The sequence below is a fragment of the Centrocercus urophasianus genome, unplaced genomic scaffold, assembly GCF_019232065.1.
Source record: "Centrocercus urophasianus isolate 14NV4802_14NV808 unplaced genomic scaffold, USGS_Curo_1.0 seq_15, whole genome shotgun sequence".
NCBI classification, from domain to species: domain Eukaryota; kingdom Metazoa; phylum Chordata; class Aves; order Galliformes; family Phasianidae; genus Centrocercus; species Centrocercus urophasianus.
The window spans coordinates 25145901-25156783 of NW_024884697.1; the positions used below are offsets into that span (position 1 = coordinate 25145901).

At 43.4% G+C, this 10883-nt stretch overlaps 1 long non-coding RNA gene across 1 annotated transcript; it reads left to right on the plus strand.

Annotated features, from left to right (window-relative positions):
- Positions 1-4296: 4296 nt before the first annotated feature.
- LOC122158824 lies at positions 4297-9996 on the plus strand. The gene is made up of 3 exons (XR_006168308.1): positions 4297-8598; positions 9130-9244; positions 9970-9996. It is a non-coding gene; the product is annotated as an uncharacterized LOC122158824 (long non-coding RNA).
- Positions 9997-10883: the final 887 nt, after the last annotated feature.

Consider the following 10883-nt stretch of genomic DNA (forward strand, 5'->3'; position numbering starts at 1 on the left):
CATCATCAAAGAAGTGGGAAGTAGATAAAGGAATGAGATGTGAAATTTGACATCCTACCAAGGGTCAGTTCCACTTGACCCTTCTTTAAGTAAGAGCCACTGGTACTCTGTCACCCAGAGGGGTGAACAGAGAGTAATGGCACCATCTCACTTCAGGTATTGTATTTAAGTTCCTAAAATGGGGTTGGTACCATCTTTTAACTTGCCTGAAAATCAGACTGAATTTGTGCTAGCAACCTGCACTGCTCCATTGCTCATTAACAAGGAGGAATAAATGTTCCTGGAGGAAGACTCATTTGACCTGTTTTAAAATGAAGCAAATTTTCCACTGGTTGTGCCTAGTAGTTTTATCTTGTTTTTACTTTCACATGCCAAAGGTCAAGCAGACAAATCCCTTACTTCTGTTAAATAACTTTAGAGCACTTCTGTTGTGAGTCATCCTCAGGAGCCTCTCTGGGTACTTAAGCTCCTCACTCATGCACCTAACTTGGATTCTTACAGTTAGGCTGAACAGGATCCGTCAAGGACCAGCAAAGAAGCACTACCTCTTCTGCAGAAGCCTTTCTCAGCCATACCTTTGAGTGTGGAGATAAGAAGTTTGCAATAAGGCAACTACTTGGCTTGTAAACTATCATTTCACTACTGTTGATCTGATTGCATCACACACTGTTCAAAGTGGAGCGCTAATTAAGATGAATTTTTAACAAAGTTCATTTAAAGCAATATTGTAATAGTTGATAGTTAGCCTGTAAACTTCTGAAAATCGAGACGTTAGTCCTTTTTATTTTGGAAAAGTTTTGAACATCACCACTTTTGATTACAGTGGGTGCATCTTATTTTGTTTGTACCACTGTTACGTCATTGTGACTGTCAGTCTGTATCTTTCTACAAGAGGAACAGGGAAGCTTTGGATTTCGAACCTGTCCTGAATCTATGAGCAGCCTAATGTGAAAGATGCGTTCTGCAGTGCAGTGACACAGCTGTTTTTGTACAGAACAAAGAACGTTTGGTGCTGATCTCTTGCCTCAGTTTGTTAAATGGTTTCCAGGATATTTATCAGGCTTGGATTTCCTATAGGACAGACTGGGTGGTTGTTAGCAGTTTGAATAGTAAATGAGTCAGCTCTTCGGTCTGCTGAAAGGTTATTCACAAAACTAATCATGCATTATCAGATTTGTTTCTCAAAGAACTCTAGTTTTCTGAATTTGTAACAGTTGTAACATTAAGGTATTCCTACTTTTGACTAATATTTTTTTTAACAGCAAAGGCATGGTGAAAAATGCCACTATGTTTACAACCATTTAAGACTGTGAGGCCTTTTATTGGACAAAGAGACTGTATTTTGTGATTCAGAAGCCAGAGTGCAGGATGATGAGCCTCAGGAACTCAGCAGTATTAATTCACCACCTGTACACCACAGCCTGTATTCCCAGGCGAGGACCAGGTGTGGGCAGAACTCTGTGCAGCTGCCCTCTGCTGATGCCCATCGCTGCTCTCTGCAACCTTGAGAACACACCAGCAGCTCCACGTGGCGGCGGGAATCACCTCTGCTGTGCCCTGTGTGCAATGCAGAGAAATTTAAACCCAATTCCAAAGAATGTTACATACGTTGGCGTTTGCATGCAGGTTGTTTTTATTTGGGGGTAACATGCTTAAGAATTTATTGTGTGAGTTCAGAAAGTTAGGTCGTGGTCTAAACTTTGTTGGGTTTTTTGAGATGTTTGTCTGTACCAATATTCAGAAATTTTGTTATAAAGGTTGCTGTAAGTTTGTATCACAGCAGTAATTTTATGTTGACTTCATTTCATTTACCTCCTGTACAGGATCTTTGCTGAAATACAGAAATGCACTAAGTCCTACAAACATAAATCTTTAAGAGAGTTCAGACTGGAACTTCACAATGTTTTTCTCTGAACAAATATGGAGGTAAAGCCATCTTCTGAATATTTGCACTACCAGAGTTAAGTATTTGCAGTTCATTTTGCTTTTTATGCCTCGTGGTTGTCGTTGTCTGGCCTTTCCTAGAAATAATAATTTCATCAGTTTCAGTAAGTTTTCCCATTATTTTGCTAAGACCTAATTAATGCTATGCTAGCTGTAAGCATCTCTGTCACCAGCAGTGGACGATGTAACTGGGTTAAATTTCTTGTTTCTAAATACTTTTCTGTGGGAGGATTTTTACTGGACATACTGATTTTGCATCTGTAAATAGGTTTTGTGCGTGTGTGTATTTGTGATACTACTTAAATATATTTTGCTGGTTTGGATGCTCATTTCCATTTTGTGCTTCTTTTATCACTTCCAAAACTTTCCAAAATCTGTGTGCCCTCTTGAGTTTCATCTGGGGTCTGTGTGTGTACAGCTTGTTTCGATGTATTTTCTCAGTTAGAAGATACAGCAGCGATTTCTAAAAATACTCCAAGGATTATCTGTAGTTTAACAGTTTAATAGGAAGGATAAATGTTTGCTTAAATTATTAACACACCTTTTGCCTTGTCCTTTTCAGTAACATCTGACTCTAAAGGTAATGAAGGTTCCTGTCTGAACTAGATGAAGCCTGGATTTACAAAGCAGAGAGAAACTGTGATAATGTATAATGCTGAAGAGGTCAAATCTGCACATTTATTCCTCTCAAAAGCTGCTGGGGAGGTTCTTATGCTCCCTCCTCTTGAAGCAGCCTGGGAGACTGGAGCAGTCTGCAGTGCCTTAAGACGTTGGCCAGCTCAGTACAGTCAGAATTTGACTTCTAACTTATGACTCAATCCATTACTTTTGCAATACGTTCATCAGTGTAACGTAGATCGTGTCTGTTAAGTCTTAAATTCAGAGGCAGCCCTGGAGAGCACCACACTTTTACCCCAGTGCTGCTCAGCAGCTATCCTAACTCTCTTTGAAAGGAGTTGAGCATCCATGGCACAGGCTTTGGAATTTTTGTTTCATTTAAATTTTTTTTTTTTTTTTTGCCCAAAGATGAGTCTGTTGGATTCAGTCAGTGTGAATGTTCACAAAATATTTCTTCTTAGGTGTTGTTATATGCTTGTGCTGGAAAATAAGTATAACCTAAGCATACTTACTGAAGAGATTTTCCTTAGGCCATTACTCTGCTGTAGTTTAAAACACTTTCAGTTCTCTGAAAATTGTCTTGTTCTCATAAAGCCTTCAGTTGTTGAAGTGATGCAGTTGTTGACTAGGGAAGAAGACGAAACAGACTTTGGAAAATGCAGGATTTGGTTACACTTGACTAGTTTGTAGGATGAGAAATAGAACTGTAGAATTGTAGAATTACTCAGGTTGGAAAAGATCTTAAAGATCATCAAGTCCAACCACAACCTAGCCATACTACCCTAACTCTAACAACCCTCTGCTAAATCGTGTCCCTGAGCACCACATCCAAACGGTTTTTAAACGCATCCAGGGATGGTGACTCAACCACCTCCCTGGGAAGCCTATTGCAGTGCTTAACAACCCTTTCTGTAAAGAAGTTTTTTCCAGATATCCTACCTAACCCTCAAAAAAATTAACAAAACCACTTCATAGTGGAAAAAGATCAGGCACGTTGATTTGGAGCATGAAATACATGAAGGCACAAGGCACAAAGGATCCCAATTCCTTGTTGGGGAGCAGCTCTCACATGAGGTCCCTTTGCTCTTGAATATGTTGAGCAGTATCACCATGAAGTGAAATACAGATGTGCTCTCAGCACAGTGTCAGCCTACAGGTGGGAAAACTGGATTTGGAAGAAGGCTGCCAGTCCTACAGAGCTCATGTTTGGAGTTCAAGGCCAGCATGAGCACAGCTCCTCACGCAGCCAGGTGCACACCTCAGGCGTTGGGAAGGGTAGGCACATTGTTCAGGCCCAAGCAGAAAGCTACTCCAAATCAATGCATGCAGCTGCTTACAACCATTGGCACGGAAAAATTAAAGTTTCAATCCTCATTAACTACTGATTATCTTCTCCACAACAGTAGTAGCACCACCTCAAGGTGCACTGAAACGCTTTGGATTCTTACTTCAGACACCACTCAGCTGAGCTAGGGACCTGCCAGTGCTGACTGATGCCCGTGCTGATGCTGGCAGAGAAATGCATCAAGCTCTGTTGATGACAGGGTGTTTGATAGTAAGAACTGCTAACAAAGCCATCCCACAAACAAGGCCAGGATGCTGGAAGACAATCTGTCAGCCTGCGACATGGACTGTGGGCATCCTTTGCAAATTGAGGAGAGCTGCCTGGTGGAGATTGGCAGCAGCCAGAAGAGAAGTCGAAACTTTTTGGAAAAAAAAAGTTTGCTTTATGAATTGTGCATAAGGTCCCTTGGTACCACGGTACCGAGTACATTATAAATGCATAAGAGATCCATTAAGACAGATTGGGGGTGAGGAAAAAACTGACAAATTAGGTTTATATAGCTGAAGCTCTGCCTTGTGAGAGAGTATAAACACTTTATCCTCAGAGAAAGGTTACTTCTTTTCCAGGAAGGAAAAGACCAAAAACAAAACAAAAGCCTGGAGGAAGAGCAATGCCAGGCCCAACCTGAGGCTGTGGCCAGGAGTTGGCCCAGCCCCACCTGAAATGCTGTCAGCATGGCCAAAGTTCACTGTAATATGTGCTATTTAGAGATGATCCAGGGTTCAATAAATAAGCACAAATTAAATAGCAAGATTAGTGCTTTTCTGAAATTCATTGCTGGACAGTAGGTGCCCTGTGGCTGTTCTGTGCAAAAAAAAAAAATTAAAAATGGTGGCAACTGGGAGATTGCTGTACAATTGCATGGTAAAGTGTTAAAGTATTGCCCCAAAAAGTTCATGGCTATCACTCTTCATTACCAAGAAGAGAGGTGCTGGTCATTGCTTGGTGCTAGATAATAATTTGCAGCTGGGTTAGCGTTGCCATCATTCATTTTCAAATTCTTTCCTCCTCACTGAATAACCTTAACAGAAGGTTAATGCCACGAGCTCTGCCAGGACCTGTTGCAGATGCTGGCATGAATTAAGGAGATACAGAGGCCCTTTGGGCTACAACCCTCCTGGCCTGTTCTCCCAGCTTTAGGCCCTCAGCAGCCCCGCATGGCGCTAGGTGGGCTCTCCTGCAGGCCTGGCACAGCTGCTCGCAATTTAGGTTCCCCCATACAGGCTGGCAGCCCTCTACCAAACCAGGGCACCATGTGCCCGTGGCTGTGGAGTGTGAGGGCCATGCCAGCCATCTTGCCTGTTTAAGAACTGTCTGTAACATCCAGCCAGGCACTGTGAATTGGGTTTCAGTTGTGGGTCCATGTTAGAATTTACTACAGTCCCTGGGTGATCCCCAGTGCTCACAAGTGTGTCAGTATGCTGGCTCCAGTGTCAAAGCTGAAATAAATACCCCAAAGAGCACTCTGGCGAAGGGATTCATTCCAAGTTCATTGTCTTTTGCTTTCTGGTTACAGTCACCATTCCTTAAATTTCCAGAGATCTAGGATGGTTTCTGATATGTTAGTTACAGTTTTGATGTCTTTCGAATTTATGAGGCACTCAGCTTTGGAGCTCAGAAAAGAAATAAGTCAGAACCAGTCACAAAGCTGTCACTTCACAACTCATTCCAGCTCATCCATCTTTCACTTTCCATTTGTTTCTCTGCCTGTCATCTCTGTGGCAAGGATTCTTGATCTGAGTTCTTGGCTCAGCTACAGCTCCTCTTTCACTGCACTGGACTCACCCCAAGCCCACTCCATGGTAGGGTGATGGGCCGGGGTACAACACCAAGCTGACAGCTGCAGCTGGGAGCACCTCAGTGCCCATGGTGAGAATGCAGTCCTCCATGTCAGCACAGATTTGCACAGCCCTGCTGCTGTTTCTGCCAAACAATCCATGTGTCCTACAGCTCTGCCTATTGGCTTTTTACCAAAAACCCGTGCCAAAGGGCAGCTGTAACATACTTTAGAAATCAGGATTTTAGAAGAAAGGTAGCAGGCCACAGCTAGCACTTCACCCAACATCGTTCTGCCATCTAAGCAGGTCTCCCGGCCCAGCTTTAAGCCTTCTGTTAGGCTTTCCTCCATGCACAGGAAAAGCACCTGCCATGGCCAGCTGCCTGCCAGCCACAGATGTGTTGTGCAGCCAGCCTGGGCTCTGCTTACTGCAGCCCTGCCCCTGTGAACAAGGGGCTGGGCCAAGGCCTCCTCTGCTCCCACCACCTCCTGCTGTGCAGGAGGGTTTGGTGGTGCCCCCGACTCTGAATTTCCAGCCCCAGAAGAAAGCAAGGTTCCTCGGCAGGGCTTGCAGTCCAGGCATAGCATCAGTCATGAAGCATGAGGAAGGTCTGACAGCCCAGGCACAGGCAGGCAGGCGGCTTCAGGCTGGTACTGTGAAGTTTGTCTGGTGCTGAATGTCCAAGTTAACCTGTGCAGTCTCGCTTCACCATTAAAATAGTATTTCTAAAACATACCGAGGGAAGGTGGAGGAGACAACAAGAACAGTGGGACTGATAGCCATGAGGCAGCTGATGGATGCAGGGGTAGCAGTCAGAGCAGGTTGCTGTGAATAGGCGCAGTGCCTAGTTCACGGATACAGTTCTGGTGCTTACACCTCACCTTTCCTGAGATCCGAACTCTGCTGGGTCTGCATTTGACAAAGGAATTTCTGTCCCCCTTCTGTTCTGCTGCTGTGCATGGCTGAGAGCCCTCTGTGCAGGTCTGCCAATGAACCACCCTGCTCAGCCTTACAAGTATCCCTCAGGTATATTGACTACACCCAACAGCTTGGTACAACCTGAAAACTTTCTCAGGGTCTAAGCCTTTTCCTTCTTGCTGAGCTTGTGAGTAGGATTAGACAAGATCTCCGAACACATGACCTCTGGTGAGAGAGGAAAGGTGTTTCTACCCAACTACATGACTGGTTCAAGTGCTCACTAAGGACAGCGGAAGTCTGGCTTCGGCTGTGGCACTCCAATTCTTTCAGCACAGTGTAAAGCTGTTTGGGTTTTGCCTTCCCCACTCAGGAAAACGTGCTATTCTGGAGTACAGCACGGCATCCTCTGAGCCAGCCCATCCTACCACGACAAGATGAAACACTGAGCAGCACAGCAGGACAAGTGCTCCACTAAGCACTGTTATGACACCTGGAGGGGACATTCTCGCTGAGTGAGTAGCAGGAAGCAAACTGTCACCTCCCATGCCACGGCCAATAGCTCTAAATGCCAAGACTGGGTCAGAAGGAAAAGGCCTGCCTCCTTTCCCGGCACTTGCTGACGCGTTAGGGCAAGGGGTTTTCAGGTTACAGAAGCAACTTGCCCCTGTGTATAACAAATCCCATCCTGTGCGCAGGAAAACAGCAGTGAGTGTTTACTTATCACCCTTCATTCAGGAAACCATGCATGAATGCAAGCACAGGAAGCTGCGTTTTAAATGTCAAAGTATGCTGTAAAAGCTTTGTGTCAATTGCACTTCTTCAAAACAGAAAAATACCAACAGCTTTGAGAATAGCACAACATAAGAAGAAATTAAATTATTTTCTTTTTCTTGTTACGAGTGGCTTTTTTTTTCCCTGCTTAGTTTTTCCTTTCATTAAGGACAGCATTGTGAGGTCAAGCACCGAAGAACTGATACAGTAACATATTTTTCACCAGGGAATTTTGCACATCAGGAGGAGCTCATGATTTAATTGTAAATTGGCATTTGCATATTCATTTAGTCAAATCCATTTCCCCTCGTGATTAGAAATGCCATATGACTGATATTCTTCTTCCCTGTAGTTTGACACAGCATTGACTCACAGCTTGGCTTCATGAGGATGCTCGTGAATGCTAAGGCACAGCACATGCAGGAAAGCATGCTTCATTCCTGTATGCTCAAGTTGGAGTAAAATAGCTGCAGTGCTCCATAACCTGGCTTTCTTCAGGTGACTGGATGCTGTCTTTGATCTGAGAAAGCAATAATCACAAGGAAATATCAAAGAAACTCTCTCCACTTGTAAATTTGTGAGTTTGAGATGTGCTGAGGGAAATAAACTGATCTTATCTAAAATGTATCAATTTCTTATAATCATTATACCAACCCTGAAGACTGACTTAGGCTTTTTGCTGTTGTGTTTCAAAAATACTGCATCCACTTTAGGAAATAAGCCATCCCTATACTCAGTGAGCTGCTTCAAAAACGCATCACTATCCCTATTGGTCTTTTTCCCACAGGGAGCAAGAACTGAGCCCTATGCTTCATCAAACATTTAGAGAGGCATCGCATGCCCAGCCGCAATCTTCCTGCTTTTAAAACTTTCTTCCACCTAACCCAGACTTTCCAAACGTGTTCTAATTGAAAAGTAAGCCCCTGGCAAATATGAAATTTTAATACTAAGCCACCTGAGATGTCCAGTGAAGAAGAAAAATTTTTAAAGAGACTGAACCTGAAAAAAGATAACCACTGAAGCAACCACTGGAGTAACTGAAAGCCTTAGCAAAAAAGGATCTAAGTGTTCAACACAGGCTTGGACCTCGAGCACTGCTTTCGTGCTGTGACAGCATGCAGTGCATGCATCGCTTGTGCTCCCTGAATGTTAGCTGTCCATGCTTCTCCACATCTCAAGTTTCATTTCTTATGTTTCCAGTTCTACAACAATTCATAATACAAGGTAATGTCATTATTTTACAGGACAGTTTAATTCGTAAGCTCACTTCTTGCCAAGAGTAGGGCAGCAGAGTTCCTAATTCTAAATAAAATCTACTTTATGCCAAATATCCTTGCCAGAGCCCTCTAATGAGCTGGCACAGGATTGTTTCACAGGAACATCCTACTGTTAGCAGTGCTTTCCAGGCATTTCTGGTGCCTTATGACAACTCTATTTCTCCCCCCTAGCCCATGTGGTTGTCATTTTGTTCTGCTGTTTTCCAAGTAGTAAGTAGGAGATTTTCCTCTCTCAGCCACCACACGCATTATAAAAGCAGGTCACTGCTGTACATCGTACTTCAGCTCTGTCATGTCTGGAAATATTAAACACTACTATTAAATATTTATAGAGAAGCAGTTCTGCTGCTGATAGAGAAAGCGGTCAGTGTTCGAGTCTGAGTCACAAATGTCAACAGTAGAGCTCTCATTCATACAAAGAAAGTAGTGAAATAGTGTGGGATTCAATTGCTGCCTACTCACATGAATTATTCCACAGACATTGCTCAGTCCTAACCTGCCCAAACAGTCTTTACCCACTGAGAAACTGAAGGCTTCACCCAGTGGACTACTGAGAGGAGGCCATGAAGATATTTGAAAGCCCCTCTTGACAAGTAAGTGTGTTCCTTTCCAGAGCAACCAAAGAAACTAAATCAAAGTACTGCCTTTTCTCTCCTCATTTTGTAATTGTGAGCCAAGTTAAAAACTCATTTCTTACAAACTCCCATCAGAGGAACATTTCCTTAAATAAAAACTCCACAGAATCATAGAACCACCTGGATTGGAAGGGACCTCAAAGATCCAACCCCCAGGGCTGCCAACCTCCACATTTAATACTCCAAAACCAATCCCAGTACGTATCTCCCTTGTCTGCCCCATACACCACTTCCCTTTAGTAGCAAACCTTACTGACTGAGGCCTTCGATATTACAGAGCATCTGAAATCCCCGGAGAGGTTCACACACTGTTTAATACCTTCACATGGTATTGCCATCCACAGGCACTGATAGGCAAGTACAGCCAAATAGTGAGAAAGCAAATCAAAGACCCTGAGGCCACTCTTCCCTGCTTACAGTAGAGCTCACAATGAGCTTGTGGGAGACACTGAGATCCACTCCACTGCACTGCCAGCACCCACACAGCCTGGTACAGGCACACCTGCAGGGCATCCTTGATGTCAGGGCTCAGCCAGGGGCTCCAAGACAGACCTTGGCTGGGGGCAACAGCCTTGTGCTCCATGGCATAAAGTCTGCAGCTGGGTAGGTGGGGAAGGACGGATTTTGGGCACGATTAAAGAAACTCATTTCTTCCTCTTTTTAATTGTGCCTTTCTTTCATAGGAATCATAATCACAGAATCACTAAGGTTGAAAATGACCTCTAAGATCATCTAGTCCACACCAACCCATCCTCACCGTGCCCACTAACCATGCCGCTTGAAGGGAAGCCTTTCCAATTCCCACACTGATGGAGTCTTGCTTGTCCAAAATGTGTTATCACAGTTATCAGTTTGTCAGCATTAATGCACTGTGCTGTAAAGCATCCATTACTTGCACAGTTGCTGTAACTGATAGAGCTGGTGATCTTCCTCCTGGAGCCCCACCTCATTCCTCCCTAGGTTTTCTGATCAACAAAGCCTTCTCTTCAGCTACTCTAATGAGCTGCAAGGTAAGGACGAAGTATGAATTTGGAAAACTTAAAGGCCATTGGCAAGAATTTGAGGGGTAAGATTGTCTGCCTCAAGACACAGAAATTCTAAGCAGCTAGAAGGACAATCTCTGCAGAGGGATGTTTGGCCTCAGATGAAAACTGTCATGACAAGAAGGGACTATTTTTTTGTTAATGATTTGAAATAAATTCCAGCTCAGCTGGGTCTGTGCTGTCTTTATGCATACGAATGCCTGTTGAGAACTTTAAGACCTATTTTGTGAATCTATCAACAAATACTGCTTGTCTTTCTTTAAAGAACTGTAAGACAAGTGAAGCAGTGTGACTGTTCTCTTACCTTTCAGAAGGATTTTTGTGCTCCTGTGATTCATTAAGCTTGTCGTTGTGATTTTTTTAATGTTTTCTTTAATATTGCATGAACATTGCTATTAAATGTCATGAATATTGCTGTGAAAGTTAATTAATATTGTAAAATATGTGGTCTAAACAATTCATGGAACACATACAATTTCATGAAAAGTGGGCATATATTGTCTTGGAGTCTTCCCAACTTACAATGTATTTCACTGAGATCTTAATTCATTTCT